Below are 18,500 nucleotides of genomic sequence, written 5' to 3'. Positions count from 1 at the left end.
GAAATTAAAGAAGAACTTAAACAATTCATGCAAACCAATGAAAATTAAAACATATCGGTTCAAAAACCTATGGGATACTGCAAAGGTGGTCCTTAGAGTGAAGTACATAGCTATCCAATCTTCTCTCAAAAAAGTTAGAAAAATCCCAAAAGCACAAGCTAACCAGACAACTAAAGAAGCTGGAGAAAGAACAGCAAATAAAGCCTAAACCAAGCAGGAGAAGAGAAATAATAAATATTAGAACAGAACTCAATGAAATAGAAACTGGAAGAAGAGTAGAATAGATCAACAAAACTAGAAGCTGCTTTCTTGAAAGAATTAATAAGATCGATAAACCTCTGGCCAGACTTATCCAAAAGAAAAGAGAAAGGACCCAAATTAATAAAATCATGAATGAAAAGGGAGAAAGCACCACCAATACCAAGGAAATAGAGAAATTATCAGAACATACCACCAGCGACTATATGCCAACAAACTAGACAATCTGAAAGAAATGGATGCATTCCTTGAAACTTATAAACTCCCAAAACTGAAACAGGAAGAAATAGAAAATCTGAACAGACCCATAACCAGCAAGGAAATTGAAGCAGTAATTAAAAACACCTCAAAAACAAACAAACAAACAAAAAACACAAAACAAAACAATAATGCAGGGCCAGATGGCTTCCCAGGGGAATTCTACCAAACATTTAAAGAAGAAATAATACCTATTCTACTGAAGCTGTTTCAAAAAATAGAAATGGAAGGAAAACTTCCAAACTCATTCTATGAGGCCAGCATTACCGTGATCCCAAACCAGGCAAAGACCCCATCAAAAAGGAGAACTACAAACCAATATCCCTGATGAATGGATGACAAAATACTCAGCAAGATCCTAGCCAATAGGATACAACAGTACGTTAAAAGGATTAGTCACCATGACCAGGTGGAATTTATGCATGGGATGCAAGGTGGTTCAACATTCACAAATCAATCAATGTGATAGATCACATTAACAAAAGAAGAGACAAGGATCATATGAACCTCTCAATTGATGCAGAAAAAGCATTTGACAAAATACAGCATTCTTTCCTGATTAAAACTCTTCAAAGTGTAGGGATAAAGGGAACATACCTCAATATCATAAAAGACATTCTATGAAAAGCCCACAGTGAATGTCATTCTCAATGGGGAAAAACTGAGAGCTTTTCCCTTAAGGTCAGGAACATGACAGAGATGCCCACTCTCACCACTGTTGTTCAACATAGTACTGGAATCCTAGCCTCAGCCATCAGACAACAAAAAGAAATAAAAAGCATTCAAATTGGCAAAGAAGAAGTCAAATTCTCTCTCTTCCCAGATGACATGATACTTTACGTGGAAAACCCCGAAGACTCCACCTCCAAATTATTAGAACTCATATAGCAGTTCAGCAACATGGCAGGATACAAAATCAATACACAGAAATCAGTTGCATTTCTATACACTAACAATGTAACTGAAGAAATGGAGATTAAAGAATCGATTCCATTTACGATAGCACCAAAAACCATAAGATACCTAGGAATAAACCTAACCAAAGGGGTAAAGGATCTATACTCTAGAAACTACAAAACACTTATGAAAGCAATTGAGGAAGACACAAAAAGATAGAAAAACACTCCATGCTCATGGATTGGAAGAATAAACATTGTGAAAATGTCTATGCTGCCCAGAGCAATCTACACTTTCAATGCAGTCCCTATCAAAATATCATCGACATTTTTCAGAGAGCTAGAACAAACAATCCTAAAGTTTGTATGGAACCAGAAAAGACCCTGAGTCACCAGGGGAATGTTGAAAAAGAAAAACAAAGCTGGAGGCATCATGTTGCCTGACTTCAAGCTATATTACAAAGCTGTGGTCATCAAAATGCACAGTATTGACACAAAAACAGACAGATCAATGGAACAGAATAAAGACCCCAGAAATGGACCCTCAGCTGTATGGTCAAATAATCTTCAACAAATCAGGAAAAAATATGCAATGGAAAAAAGACAGTCTCTTCAATAAATGGTGCTGGGAAAATTAGACAGCCACATGCAGAAGAATGAAACTGGATTGTTCTCTTACACCATACACAAAGATAAACTCAAAATGGATGAACGACCTCAATGTGAGACAGGAATCCATCAAAATCTTAGAGGAGAACACAGGCAGAAATCTCTTCAACCTTAGCCACAGCAACTTCGTGCTAGACACGTCTCTAAAAGCAAGGGAAACAAATGAAAAATGAACTATTGGGATTTCATCAAGATAAAAAGCTCTGCACAGCAAAGGAAACAGTCAACAAAACTAAAAGGCAACCTATGAAATGGGAGGATATTTGCAAATGACATATCAGATAAAGGGCTAGTATCCAAGATCTATAATGAACTTATCAAACTGAACACCCAAAAAACCAATAATCCAGTCAATAAATGGGCAGAAGACATGAACAGACATTTCTCCAAAGAAGGTCACAGAAATGGCCAACAGACACAGGAAAAAAATGTTCAATGTCACTTGTCATCAGGGAAATACAAATCAAAACCACAATGAGATGCCACCTTACACCAGTTAGAATGGCAAAAATTAACAAGACAAGAAACAAGTTTTTGTGAGGATGTGGAGAAAGGGAAACCCTCTTACACTGTTGGTGGGAATGCAAGTTGGCACAGTCACTCTCGAAAACAGTATGGAGGCTCCTCAAGATGTTAAAAATAGAGCTACCCTATGGCCCAGCAAATGCACTACTGGGTATTTACCCCAAAGATACAGATATAGTGAAAAGAAGGGGCACCTGCACTCCAGTGTTCATAGCATCAATGTCCACAGTAACCAAACTGTGGAAGGAGCCGTGATGTCCTTCAACAGGTGAACGGATAAAGAAGATGTGGTTCATTAATACAATAGAATATTACTCAGCCATCAGAAAGGATGAATACCTACCATTTGCATCAACATGGATGGAACTAGAGTGTATTATGCTAAGTGAAATAAGTCAGGCAGAGAAAGACAATTATCATTTTGTTTCACTCATATGTGGAACATAAGGAATAGGGTAGAGGACCACAGGGGAAGGGAGAGAAAACTGAATGGGGAGAAATCAAAGAGGGAGACAAACCATGAGAGACTCTGGACTCCAGGAACCAAACTGAGGGTTACAGAAGGGAGGGGGCGGGGGGATTGTGTAACCAGATGATGGATATTAAGGAGGGGATGTGTTGTGATGAGCCCTGGGTGTTACACACAACTAATGAATCATTGAACACTACACCAAAAACTAATCTTGTACTATATGTTGGCTAATTTAACATAATAAAAAAATAAGGTAAAAAAAGACATAAAATATGACACCATGGAAAAGCAAGAGGGAGAAGGACGTTGATAAAATAAGGAGAGTCTACGGCCATACCACCCTGAACGCGCCCGATCTCGTCTGATCTCGGAAGCTAAGCAGGGCCGGGCCTGGTTAGTACTTGGATGGGAGATAAAATAAGGAGAGAACATGTCATCTATGGACTACAGTCCCTACAGCGAAGTTGCAACCCAAAAGGGCTACAGTGCTTACACTGTCCAGTCCACTCAAGGATATGCACAGACCACCCAGCCATATGGGCAGCAAAGTTAATGGCACCTGTGGACAGCCCAATGATGTTTGCTATACCCAGGTCAGAGCACTGCAACCTCTGCCAGACCACCTATGCAACTTCTTATGGACAGGCTCCCACTGGTTATACTTCTCCAACTGCCCCCCAGGTGTATAGTCAGCCTGTCTAGGGGTATGGCACTGGTGCCATACATTATGTTTGCTACCACCCAGGCCTCCTATGCAGCTCAGTCTGCATATGGCACTCAGCCTGCTTACCAAGCTTATGGGCAGCAGCCAGCAGCCACCACACCTGTAAGACCATAGGATGGTAACAAATCTGTTGAAACTAATCAACCTTAATCTATCACAAGGGGTTATAAACAGCCCAGCCTAGGATATGGACAGAGTAACTACAGTTATGTCCAGGTACTTGGGACTTACCCCATGCAGCCAGTCACAGCACCACCATCTTATCCTCCTACCTTCTCTTCCTCTAGACAGTGGACTAGTTATGATCAGAGTAGTTACTCTCAGCAGAACACCTATGGGCAGCCAAGCAGCTCCAGACAGCAGAGTAGCTATGGTCAACAAAACAGCTATGGGCAACAGTCACCCACTATTAACCTCCTGTCAAACTGGATCCTACAGCCAGGCTCCAAATCAATATAGCCAACAGAGCACCAGCAGAGTTCATTCCAACAGTACCACCCCAGTAGCATGGGTGTTTATGGGCAGGAGTCTGGAGAATTTTCCAGACCAGGAGAGAACTAGAGCATGAGTGGTCCTGATAACCAGGGCAGGAAAAGAGGGAGATTTGATTATGGAGGATGAACAGAGGTGGGGAGGTAGCAGGACATGGTTGAATGAGCAGCTCTGGAAAGCAAGGTGGTTTCAATAAGCCTAGTGGACCCATGGAGGAAGGACCAGATCTTGATCTATAGGCCCACCTATAGATCCAGATGAAGACTCTCACAACAGTGCAATTTATGTGCAAGGCTTAAATGATAATGTGACTTTAGATGATCTGGCATACTTCTTCAAGGGAACCAGAAAACCCATAATTCATATCTACTTGGATAAGGAAAACCCAAAGGCAATGCTACAGTGTCTTACAAAGACCCACCAACTGCCAAGGCTGCCATGGAATGGTTTGATGGGAAATATTTTCAAGGGAGTGAACTTATGGTTTCTCTTGCTCACAGGAAACCTCCAATGAACAGTATGCAGTTTGGTATGCTTCACCTGAGGGCAAAGGGATGCTGTTGCCATGCTATGGAGGTCCAGGGGGCCCCATGGGTCACATGGGAGGCTGTAGAGGAGACAGAGGTGGCTTCCCCCTAAGAGGGCTCCAGGGTTCCCAAGGGAACCCATCTGGGGGAGGAAACATCTAGCACTGAGCTGGGACTGGCAGTGTCCCAATCCAGAGTGTGGAAACCAGAACTTCACCTGGAGAACAGGATGAAAGAAGTATAAGTTCCCAAAGCCTGAAGGCTTTCTTCCATCACCCTTTCCACCACTTGTGTGGTGACCAGGCAGAGGCAGGCCTGATGGCATGATGGGAGGAAGAGATGGCCTCATGGACCATTGTATCCCCATGGAATGTTCAGAGGTGGCCATTGTGGAGACCAAGGTGGCTTCCATAGTGGCCGGGGTATGGACTGAGGTGGCTTTGGTGCAGGAATACAAGGTGGCCGTGGAACTTTGATGGAACAGATAAGAGGAAGAAGAGGCCGGCATGGAGCACCTAGAAAAATGCCAGGAAGACAGAGACCAGCCCTACTGGATGCAGAGACCCTGCAGAACTGCATTGACTGTCAGATTTATTTTTTAAATAGAGAATGTTTTAGATTTATAATTCCATATTTATAATTTTGACCATAACATTATGATTATTCCTTGTCTGTACTTTAGTATCTTTCATCATCTGTGATGAAACATTAAAACAAGTTAAAAGGTAATGTGCCAAGTTTTTATCCTTCCTTTAAACATGGTAGTTTAACTAAGACTAAACAATGGCAACCCCTTATGAGCATGCTAGTATCAGTGTGGAGAATGAAGAGGGCCACAAACTGTAACAATGTTAATGGTTGTGATATTTTTTTACATAAAATTCCAAATGTTCATAAAAAATATGACACCATATACCTAAAACATGAGGAGGAGAGGAGTAAAGAATGTGTTCAAACTTAAATAACATGAGCTTAATGTAGACTGCTATGTGCAGAAGATGCTGTATACAAATCTAATGGTACCCAGAAATCAAAACCACTAATAAATATGCAAAAAATAAAGAGGAAGAAATCCAAATATATCACTAAAGAAAAAAAAAACACAACAGAAAATCAAGAAACAAAGACAAGAAAGGATCAGAGAAAATCTTCAAAAACAACCACAATACAAATAATAAAATGACAATAAATACATATCTAGCAATAATTATTTTAAGTGCAAATGAACAAAAAGCCCCAATCAAAGGATATACGATGATAGAATGGGTGAAAAAAACAGGACGCATCTCTATGATGCCTATAAGAGATTCATTTTAGACCTAAAGACACCTGCAAATTGAAAGTGAGGGGATGGAGAAATATCTATCATGCAAATAGATGTCAAAAGAAAGCCAAGTAGCAATACTTATATCAGACAAAATAAAATTTAAAACAAAGACTGTAAAAGAAGACAAAGAAAAATACTATATAATTATAAAGAGGACAATCCAACAAGAAATATAAGAATTGTAAATATTTTTGCACTCAGCATAGGAGAACCTAAATACATAAAAACAGCTAATAACAAACATAAAGGAACTAATCGATACTAATACAATGATAGTAAGGGATGTTAATATCCCACTTACATTGATGAACTAATCATCAAAACAGAAAATAAATACAGAAACAATGGCTTTGAATGACACAATGCAACTGATGGATTTAATAGATATATTAAGAACATCGTATTCTAAAAGAGCAAGATACACATTCTTTTCAAGTGCACATGGAGCATTCTACAGAATAGATCACATATTAGCCCATAAAACAAGTCTCAGTTAACTCAAGAGGATTGAAGTCATACCATGCATCTTTTCTGCTCACAATGGTATGAAACTAGAAGTCAACCACAGGAAAAAATCTGGAAAGACCACAAATACATGGAGGTTAAAGAACATGCTACTAAACACTGAATGGATCAACCATAAAATAAAACAATAAATTAAAAAGGACATGGAAACAAATGGAAATGAAAACACAATGGTCCAAAACCTGTGGGATACAGAAAAAGTGGTTCTAAGAGGGAAGTTTATAGCAATACAGGCCTACCATGGGAAGTAAGAAAAATCTCAAATAAACAATCTAACCTTACACCTAAAGGAGCTAGAAAAAGAACAACAAACAAAACCTAAAAACAGCAGAAGAAAGGAAATAATGAACATTAGAGCAGAAATAAATGAATTAAAACTAAAAAAACAATAGAATGTATCAATGAAACCAGGAGCTGGTTCTTTGAAAAGATCAACAAAATTGATAAACCTCTAGCCAGACACATAAGAGAAACAACAACAACAAAATGACTCAAACAAAATCACCAACAAAAGAGGAGGAAAAAAACAGCCAAAAATACAGAAATACAAACAATTTAAGAGAATTTTTTGAAAACCTATATGCCAACAAATTGGACAACCTAGAAGAAATGGATCAATTCCTAGAAGCATATAAACTACCAAAACTGAAACTGGAAGAAATAGAAAATTTGAACAAACCAATAACCAGCAAAGAAATTGAATCAGTAACCAAAAACATCCCCAAAAAAACAAGTCCAGGAATGTATGGCTTCACAGACAAATTCTACCAAACATTTAAAGAAGAGTTAATACCTATTCTTCTCAAACTATTCCAAAAAATAGAAAAGGAAGGAAAACTTCCAAATCCATTCTATCAGGCCACCATTATCCTGATAACAAAACTGGATAAAGACACCAGTAAAAAAAGAGAACTACAAGCCAATATCCATGATTAACATGCAACAATCCTTACCTATCAAACTAAATCCAAAAATACATTATAAAAATCATTCACCACGATCAAGTGGGATTTATTCTTGGGTTGCAAGTGTGGGTCAATATTTGCAAATCAATCAATGTGATACATCACAACAATAAAAGAAAGGATAAAAACCATACAATCCTTTTAACAGATGCAGAAAAAAACATTTGACAGAGAAGGAAACAATCAACAAAACTAAAAGGGAACCTACGGAATAGGAGAAGATATTTGCAAATGACATCTGACAAAGAGTTAGTGTCCAAAATATACAAAGAACTTATAAAACTCAATTCCCAAAAAACTGAATAATCCAATTTAAAAATGGCCAGAATACATGAATAGACATTTTTCCAAAGAAGACATACAGATGGCTAACAGAAACATGAAGAAATGCTCAACACCACTCATCATCAGGGAAATATAAATCAAAACTACAATGAGATACCACCTCACACTTCACATCTGTCAGAATGGCTAAAATCAACAACACCAGAAACAACAGGTATTGGCGAGGATGTGGAGAAAGGGGAACCCTCTTACACTGTTGGTGGGAATGCAAACTGGAACATCCACTCTGGAAATCAGTATGGAGGTTCCTCAAAAAATTAAAAATAGTACTACCCTATGATCCAGCAATTGCAGTAGTAGGTATTACCCAAAGAATACAAAAACACTAAGTCCAAGGGATTCATGCACCCCTATGTTTATTACAGAATTATTTACCATAGCCAAATTGTGGGAAGCAGCCCAAGTTTCCATTGATCAATGAATAAATAAAGAAGAAGTGGTATATAGTTTTATTTTCCTTTCTCCCTTCCCTCCATTTCCATATGTTTATCTGTTTTCTTTCTTAAATTCTACATGAGTGAGATCATATGATACTTATCTTTCTCTGACTTATTTCACTTAGCATCATACACTCTAGCTCCATCCACATCATTGCAAATAGCAAGGTTACATTCTTTTTGATGGCTGAGTAATATCCCAGTGTGTGTGTGTGTGTGTGTGTGTGTACAGGTGTGTGTGTATCACATCTAGATGGGTGAAGTGTATTGGGCACTTCTTGTGTTAAGCACTGGGTATTGTATGTAAGTGTTGAATCACTGAATTCTACTCCAGAAACCAATATTGCACTGTATGTTAACCCAAGTAAACTTTAAATTAAAAAGTTGTATATGTATGCATATATGTATTTCATATATAATGAAATTTTACTCAGCCATAAAGAAGAATGAAATGTTCCCATTTACAATGGCATGGATGTAGCTAGGGAGTATAATGCTAAGCGAAATAAGTCAGTCAGACAAAGACAAATACTATATGATTTACTCATATGTGGAATTTAAGAATCAAAACAAATGAGCAAAGGAAAATGAGAGAGAGACAAAAAAAAAAAAAAAAAACAGACACTGAACTATAGAGAACAAACTGATGGTTACTAGGAGTGAGGGGACAGGGGAACGGTTGAAACAGGCAAGGGAAATTAAGGAATTAAGGAGTGCGCCTGTCCTAATGAGCACCCGGTGAGGTATGAAATTGTTGAATCACTATATTGTACACCTGAAAATAATATAACACTCTGTTAACTATAGTGTAATAAAAAGAAAATATAATAAATGATTTTAAAAATAATGAGTATTACTTTGGCAATTAAGATGACTAAGACAAAAGGCACCAATAGCCTTTCTAGAGATATGCTATAGTCCTTTTGCAAAAAAAAAAAAAAAGTTTACAACTTAATTTTTGCCCTTGTTAGTGTTATTTTCTTTACCTTGTTTTGTTTTGACAGGCATCAGTTAATTAGTTTTATTTTCCTTTTGTCCAAGATGCTAGCCTCAATCTGTTTCCTTGAGGTATAGTCATTTTCAAATTCTGTGTATTTCACACTATCCTCATATTATCTCTCAAATATAGGGGCACCTAGAATTTTTCATAATCTGCCTTATATTATGTGGATCATGTTTCTATTCCATTTTAGTGTAAGCTCCTTTAGGATCAGTACTGTACCTTACTGCCCCTAGACAATCTAGGCACATCATGTAGGTTTACATGGAGAAAGGTTAACTTGATTTTTTAATAGACTTTAATTTTTTTAAATAGCTTTTTTTCTGATCCTTTCTTCTCTCTCTTTCACTGTTTGCTGGTTTTCTTTAGTGATATACTTGTGTTTCTTACTTTTTTTTTGCATATCTCTTACTGTTTTTTGATTTGTGGTTCCCATTAGGTTTATAGATAACATCTTCTGCATGTACCAGTCTCTATTAAACTCATGGTCGCCTAATTTTGAACTCATTCTTTTCTCCTCTCTTCTCCACATTGCAGATATTTGGTATCATCTTTCACATCCTTTTATTTTGTGCTTCTCTTGATTGATTTTTACAGATACACTTAAGTGTGTTTTGCTTTTACACTTCCTAATTTTCTTACTCTTAGTTATTATGGCTTTTTTTTCCACTTACAGAGTGCCCCTTAATATTTCTTGTAGCACTGGTCATGAATTCTTTTAACTTTTGTTTGTCTGGGAAACTATCTCTCCTTCTATTCTAAATAGTAACCTTATTGGATAAAGTATTCCCTTTCAGCACTTTGAATACATCATGTCACTCTCTTCTGGCCTGCAAAGTTTCTGCTGAAAAATAAGCTCATAGGTTTAAGGACTTTCCTTTGTATATAATTATCTTCTTTTCTCTTGCAATTTTAAAATTATTTCTTTATCACTATTTTTTGCCATTTTAATTACCATGTGTCTTGGTGTGGACTTCCTTGGGTTGAATTTGTTTGGGGCTCTCTGCTTCCTGGATCTGGATGTCTGTTTCCCTCCCCAGATTTGGAAAATTTTCAGCTATTATACCTTCAAATATACTTTCTGCCCCCATTTCTCTTTCTTATATTCTAGGATCCCTATAATTAAAATATTATTACACTTGATGGAATCACAGAGTTTTCTAAGCCTACTCTCATTATGCAGTATGTGTCTCTCACTTGATCAGCTTGGTTGCTTTTCATTACCCTATCCTCTAGGTCACTGATAACATTCCTATGCTTCTTATAGCCTACTATTTATTCCATCTATTATATTTTTAGTTTCATTTATTGAGTTCTTCATGTCTGATATATTATTTTTTATCTCCTTGTCAAAGTTCTCACTGATATCCTTCACCCTTTTCTGAAGATCAGTGAGCATCTAAATTCTGTAGTAGGCATATTACTTCTCTTTCACTTAGATCTCCTGATGTGCTTTTGTCTTGTTCTTTCATTTTGGACATATTTTTCTGTATCCTCATTTTGTTTACATCTCTGTATCTCTTCCTGTGTGTTAGGAAAGTCAGCTACATCTTCTGCTCTTGAAAGTAGTGGCTTTATGAAGAAGTCCTGTAGGTTGCTGCAGTGCAGTGTCCCCTGTTCACCAGAACCTGGCACTGTATGGGAGTCTCTTATGTGTGTTGATTATGTCTTGCTGTTGTGTCCGAGTCACTTTTCCTTTCAGTCCTAAAGTCTGCACTGACTCTTTGCCTGCTGTGGGCTGTGCTTGCTCTTTGTAATATTAGTGAGACTGAGGCAGGCTGGCTCTGAGGGGACATGATGACAGAAAGTCTCAGAGTTTGGTGGTGGTGGTAGGAAAATTCGTTCTGAGCCTCTATCCCAGGCTGGATCTCCCACAGCCAAGTGGCCCCTTGGGGTAAAGTACATGATAGCAGTTGTGGTGACCAGGGGCATTCAGCATCCATGAAGGCAGTGGCTGGGCAGGGTGTAGGCATGGCATTAGCAAAATTTGCACTGAGCCCAGGGCCAAGGCCAGCAGGCTTGGAGTGGGTGAGTCCTCAGAACTCTTGGGTTGGGCACCCTGTTAACAGGTTAAGTAACAAGTGTTTGCAGAGAGGTGCCTCCCGTATATGGCTCTGTGTTTGTGCTAAGGGGTGGGAGAGGAAAATGGCAACTGTCAGCTCCTTTGTTCCCAGAGAAGTCCCCCAACGTGCTCTGAAATCAGTATAAACAGATCTCCCTCCCATTGTGCAAGCTGTCACTTCTATGTTGCCTCTCCTTGGGCTCTTGTCTCTTTAAGGAGGGAGACTCTGCTCTCCCTCGCCCTCCTGGCTCAGCCAGTGCTAAGTCAGCTGACTTTTAAAACTCTAGGCTCCAAGTTCCACTGGTATTCAGCCCCTCTGGTTTTCAAGGCCAGATGTTATGGGAATTCATTTTCCCGTGTGGGTTCCCTGTTGCTTTCCCCTCTTCATGACTGCAACTCCCTTCCTCCAGAAGGAAGCCCCTGACCACCATTTCTGCTCTTCCTAACCTGTCTGATGTGGCTTCTTCTCTACATTTAGTATGGAGTTTGTTCTACCAGTCTTCAGATTGCTTTCTGGTCTATTTACTCAGATGTGAGTGATATCTAGTTATTAATGTGTGAAGAGGTGAGCTTAGTGTTTTCCTACTCCACCATCTTCCTAAGCCTCTCGAGGATATATCCAAAGTAATACTCTCTAAATGGGATATTTTTGAAGAAAGGGAAGAAAAAATATACTTAAAGTGGTGAATAACAATTGACACTCACAACTTAAGGTTTACAAAGTCATCAGAATATGTGGGGAAGTCAATTGTCAAGGTTTTCAGAAGTGACCCTGAGAGTGCATGGTTTTGTGTAAGCCAAGTATCAACATGGAGAAGCAGCTGATGAGAGGAGATGGGCACCCTGGATTCTGGTTCTCTGTTCTAGTTAGGAGACTCAATTGCCTTCCCGACTCTCAGAGTAAACAGTAACAACTAAGTAAGAGAAGTCTTCCAGCATGCCAAACCAAGCGACCTGAATTAATTATCAGGCTTGACCAAAAAGACTTTGGTCAAATTCACAAACCCCCTCATTCAGACTGACAAAGAAATGAAGAGGGAGGTACCTTGTCAAAACGATACATGGTTTGCTTCAGAATTTACAGAGTAGATATGGTCACTTATATTAAGGCTACATCCAGAAACCAGACTATTTTTTTACCTTTTTATTTATTTTTTATTTAAATTCAATTAAACAACATATAGTACCTCATTAGTTTTTGATGCAGTGTTTAACGATTCATTAAGCAAAACAAAAACAAATTTAATGTCTATCCTCATATCAGTGATAGACATTAAGTCTAACATTAAATAAACTGCCTTACTACAATGGAATGATATTTAATCATCAATAAAAAAATTAAGATTTAGAAATAATAAATAAATATAATTTTTTAAAAGTTCATATAAGGCTAAAAACTGAATACATGTTACTCTCTTAAAGATCTAAAGAACTTTTCTGGGTGTTATATGCAACTAATGGATCATTGAACACTACATCAAAAACTAATGATGTACTATGCAGTGGCTAACTGAACATAAAAAAAAAATCTAAAGAACTTTTATTATTTATTTATTTACTTGAGGTGGGGCGGGAGTGGCAGAGTGAGAGGGAGAGAGAATCTTAAGCAGGCTCCATGCCCAGCACAAAACTCCACCCTCAGCACAGAGCCTGATGCAGGGCTCAATTTCACAATCCCGAGATCATGATCTGAGCCAAAATCAAGAGTTGGACACTTAACCAACTGAGCTACCCAGGCACCCCATGATCTAAAGAACTTTTAAAATAAATATAGTTCATGATACATTATGAAATAGTTTATGACATAGTAATGTTAATCTTATCATTCTAACAACATAAAAGGATATTTTCAAAAGGAAAAACATAGGGGCAACTGGGTGACTCAGTCCGTTAAGTGTCTGCCTTCAGCTCAAGTCATGATCCCGAGGTTCTGGGATAGAGCCCCACATCAGGCTCCTTGCTCAACAGGAGGCGTCCTTCTCCCTCTACCTGCCACTCCCCCAGCTTGTGTTGTCTCTCTCTTTGTCTCTCTGTCTCGCTCTCTGTCAGATAAATAAAAGCTTTTTTTGTTTGTTTGTTTCAAAAGAAGAAGCTAACAGGAATGAGCAAAACTTAATGGGATCTAGAAATTGTGTAAGATTCCGTGTTTTTTTTTACTTAATTTTATTTTATTATGTTATGTTAGTCACCATACAATACATCTTTAGTTTTTGATGTAGTGATCCACAATTCATTGTTTTCATATAACACCCATTGCTCCATGCACTATGTGCCCTCCTTAATACCCATCACTGGGCTAGCCCGTCCCCCAACCCCCCTCCCCTCTAAATCCCTCAGTTTGTTTCTCAGAGTCCATAATCTCTCATGGTTCATCTCTCCCTCCGATTCCCCCCACTTCATTTTTCCTTTCCTTCTCCTAATGTCCTCCATGCTATTCCTTAATTTCCACAAATAAGTGAAACCATATGATAATTGACTTTCTCTGCTTGACTTATTTCACTTAGCGTAATCTCCTCCAGTACCATCCATGTTGATGCAAATGGTAGCTATTCATCCTTTCTGATGGCTGAGTAGTATTCCATTGTATATATGGACCACATCTTCTTGATCCATTCATCTGTTGAAGGGCATCTCGGCTCTTTCCACAGTTTGGCTATCGTGGACATTGCTGCTATGAACATTGGGGTGCAGGTGCCCCTTCTTTTCACTACATCTGTGTCTTTGGGGTAAATACCCAGTAGGGCAATTTCTGGGTCATAGGGTAGCTCTATTTTTAATTTTCTGAGGCACCTCCACACTGTTTTCCAAAGTGGCTGTACCAACTTGCATTCCCACCAACAGTGTAAGAGGGTTCCTCTTTCTCCACAACCTCTCCAACACTTGTTGTTTCTTGCCTTGCCAGTTTTTGCCATTCTAACTGGTGTAAGGGGGTATCTCAATGTGATTTTGATTTGAATTTCCCTGATGGCTAATGATGATGAACATTTTTTCATGTGTCTGTTAGCCATTTGTATGTCTTCTTTGGAGAAGCGTCTGTTCATGTCTTCTGCCCATTTTTTGACTTGATTATTTGTTTTTTGGGTGTTGAGTTTGAGAAGTTCTTTATAGATCTTGGATACCTGCCCTTTATCTGTAGTGTCATTTGCAAATATCTTCTCCCATTCTGTGGGTTGTCTCTTTGTTTTGTTGACTGTTTCCTTTGCTATGCAGAAGCTTTTTCTCTTGATGAAGTCCCAAATGTTCATTTTTGCTTTTGTTTCACTAGCCTTTGGAGATGTATCTTGAAAGAAGTTGCTGTGGGCAATGTCAAAGAGGTTACTGCCTATGTTCTCCTCTAGGATTTTGATGGATTCCTGTCTCACACTGAGGTCTTTCATCCACTTTGAATTTATCTTTGTGTATGGTGTTAGAGAATGGTCGAGTTTCATTCTTCTGAATATAGCTGTCCAATTTTCCCAGCACCATTTATTAAAGAGACTGTCTTTTTTCCACTGCATATTTTTTCCTGCTTTGTCGAAGATTATTTGACCATAGAGTTAAGGGTCCATATCTGGGCTCTCTATTCTGTTCCATTGGTCTATATGTCTGTTTTTGTGCCAGTACCATGCTGTTTTGGTGATCACTGCTTTATAATATAGCTTGAAATCGGGCAATATGATGCCCCCAGCTTTGTTTCTCTTTTTCAACATTTCCCTGGCAATTTGGGGTCTTTTCTGATTCCATACAAATTTTAGGATTGTTTGTTCCAGCACTTTGAAAAATGTCATTGGAATTTTGATCGGGATGGCGTTGAAGGTATAGATTGCTCTAGGTAGCATAGACATTTTAACAATGTTTATTTTTCCAATCCATGAGCATGGAATGTTTTTCCATCTTTTTGTGTCTTCTTCAATTTCTTTCATATGTGTTCTGTAGTTCCTAGAGGTATAGATCCTTTACCTCTTTGGTTAGGTTTATTCCGAGGTATCTTATGGTTTTTGGTGCTATTGTAAATGGAATCATTTCTCTAATTTCTCTTTCTACAGTTGCATTGTTAGTGTATAAGAAAGCAATAATACCTATTCTCCTGAAGCTGTTTCAAAAAAATAGAAACAGAAGGAAAGCTTCCAGACTCATTCTATGAAGCCAGCATTACCCTAATCCCTAAACCAGGCAAAGACCCCATCAAAAAGGAGAATTTTAGATCGTTATCCCTGATGAATATGGATTCCAAAATCCTCAACAAAATCTTTGCTAATAGGATCCAACAATACATTAAAAGGATCATACACCATGACCAAGTGGGATTTATCCCCGGGATGCAAGCGTGGTTCAACATTCGCAAATCAATGTGATAGAACACATTAATAAGAGGAGAGGGAAGAATCATATGGTCCTCTCAATTGATGCAGAAAAGGCATTTGACAATGTACAGCATCCTTTCCTGATTAAAACTCTTCAGAGTATAAAGATAGAGGGAATATTCCTCAAGTTTATGAAATCCATCTATGAAAAACCCACAGCAAATATCATCCTCAATGGGGAAAACCTGAGAGTCTTTCCCCTAAGATCAGGAACACGACAAGGATGCCCACTCTTGCCACTATTGGTCAACATAGTACTAGAATTCCTAACAACAGCAATCAGACAACAAAAAGAAATAAAAGGTATTCAAATTGGCAAAGAAGAAGTCAAACTCTCTCTTTTCGCAGATGACATGATACTTTATGTGGAAAACCCAAAAGACCCCCCCCCCAAATTACTAGAACTCATACAGCAATTCAGTAATGTGGCAGGATACAAAATCAATGCACAGAAATCAGATAAATAAAATCTTTTAAAAAGGGGGAAAACATAAACATAAAACCATAATCCTATGAACCCTCTCAAGCAAATTTTTTTGTATCTATAGCTATTTTATAGAGTTGTAATCTTAGTGTATATGTAATTTTGTTTCACAAAAAAAAAAAAAACCTAATGCCATATTGGAAACATTTGTCCATAGTGTTGCAGTTTTCCTAATTAAAATGGTAATAGTTGCATATTATTCCTTGAAGTTGGTATGCCAAATGGTATTTATGTTAGATATTTAGGTTATTTCTGATTTTTTATTAGTAGTAGTAGATAATAACCAAAAAATGAAGAAATTCTTTTTCTGATTAAGATGGAGAAACACACTCCAATCTGTATTTCCCACTGAATGCAACTAAAATTCTTGTACAGAAGGCATAGAGGAACTATACCAAAACTCTGAAGAATAAATGGTAGCAGGCGAATTGTTAAAGGAAAACAAAAATTAAAGTACAAGCAATACACCAGTGAATTTCCTTTATGTTTTCCTTATATATCCCCTATTCTGGACTCAAAGGCATCATGAAGTCCAAAACCACACAAGTATAGACAAAAAGAACTCCACGAAAATCCCTCATTTTTTTTCATCCAAGGACCAGAAATGATAAAACCTACAAAGATAAAGTGGAAGAAATCCCCTGTTGTTTTTATTTTTCTATCTCCAGCCTTCAGGCAAGCTTCAACTTCTAAGGTGCAAAGTCATGGTGGGGGTAACAGCAATGATCGCCAGGCAGGAAACTAAAATTCTTAGGAAAAAGACTCCTTTTCTTTGAGCAAAATAATTCTAGTTAAAAGAATGTGGGAGAAAATTCTATTGCCTTTTCTCCCATTGCTTTGCTTGGAGGCAAATCCAATCACAGGAAGAATGTAGCCTGGTGAGGACACTAAAAAGCCCTGGCTTTTTAGCCAGAGGACCAGGAAGGGGTCTCTGGTACCCAGAGAGTGTCAGGTTGATCACAAAGAAGAGAAAGCTTATGAAATGGAGGACATAGAGATGTTTATGAATTTTTGGGTTACTCCCAAACTGTACATGTGAAGATTTGACCCTAAAAAGCACATGAAAGGCATGCAGAACTTAACCATAGAATTAGCTATAGAGTCTACTACTTGGGTCCCACAGTGGCCTCTGAGCCAGTGCATCCATGGACTAGGTAGTAGACACATGGGACAGATCTGAATAACATTTTAAATGCTTTGAAAATTGAACTGATATTCAAACCACAATCTACAGAAGGTGGATTAGAACTTGAGAACAGAAACCTACCAAAGCAAACAGAAAATTAGTAACATTCTCAATAGAATTAGAACAAGACCTGGAGTCTCATACATAGTATTTAAAATGTCCAGTCTATAATAAAAATCACTCAACGTACAAAGAACTAGGAAAATCTCAACAACTCTCAAGAGAAAAAAAGCAATCAAAATATGCCAATCCTGAGATAACCTAGATGCTACAATTATCAGAAAAACACTCTAAAATAGCTATTATAACCAAGAAGTAAAAAAGAACCCTGAAAATTAATGGAAAGATAGAAAGTCTTACCAGAGAAATAGAAGCTATAAAAAAATGAAATGAAAAATTTTAGAACTAAGAAGTACAATAACTGAAATAAGACATTCAGTGAAAGCATTCAATATCAGATTGGAGATAACAGGAAGGAGTTAGTAAGCCTGAAAACAGGGCAATATAAATTGTCCACTCTGAAGAAAAAGAAAAGTAAAATGAGCAGACATTTTTTGGGTATTGTGGGACAATACCAAAACGTCTAACTGTCATGTTATCAGAGTCCCAGAAGAAAAGATAAAGAATGTTATAGAGAAAAATTGGGTGAAGTAATAATGGCTGAAAATTCCTACATTGGAGAAAGACATAAACTTAAAGATTCAAAAAACTCAGCCAAATTTCAAACTGATAGTCAAATAAATCCACGTCTAGACACGTCATAAGCAAACTGCTAAAAACCAAAGGTAACAACAACAACAGCAACAAAAATCTTGAAATCAGTTAGAGAAAATCAATGCAATTCATATGGAGAAATACAATCAAATGACTGCAAATTTCTCATCAGAAACCATGGGGGCAAGAAGACATCTTTAAAATACTGAGACAACTGTCAACCTGAATTTTATATATAGTAAAACTAACTTTTAGGAATGATTTTGAAATAAAGACATTTTCAGATGAATG

At 37.8% G+C, this 18,500-nt stretch overlaps 1 pseudogene; it reads left to right on the top strand.

Annotated features, from left to right (window-relative positions):
* The first annotated feature begins 3,508 nt into the window (after window positions 1-3,508).
* On the top strand, window positions 3,509-5,550 carry LOC110571555 (annotated as a pseudogene).
* The last annotated feature ends 12,950 nt before the right edge of the window (window positions 5,551-18,500 follow it).

This window comes from Neomonachus schauinslandi, chromosome X (genome assembly GCF_002201575.2).
Source record: "Neomonachus schauinslandi chromosome X, ASM220157v2, whole genome shotgun sequence".
Lineage (NCBI taxonomy): Eukaryota > Metazoa > Chordata > Mammalia > Carnivora > Phocidae > Neomonachus > Neomonachus schauinslandi.
The sequence above is the reverse complement of the archived record's forward strand: the minus strand, read 5'-3'. Positions and strand labels throughout refer to the sequence as shown.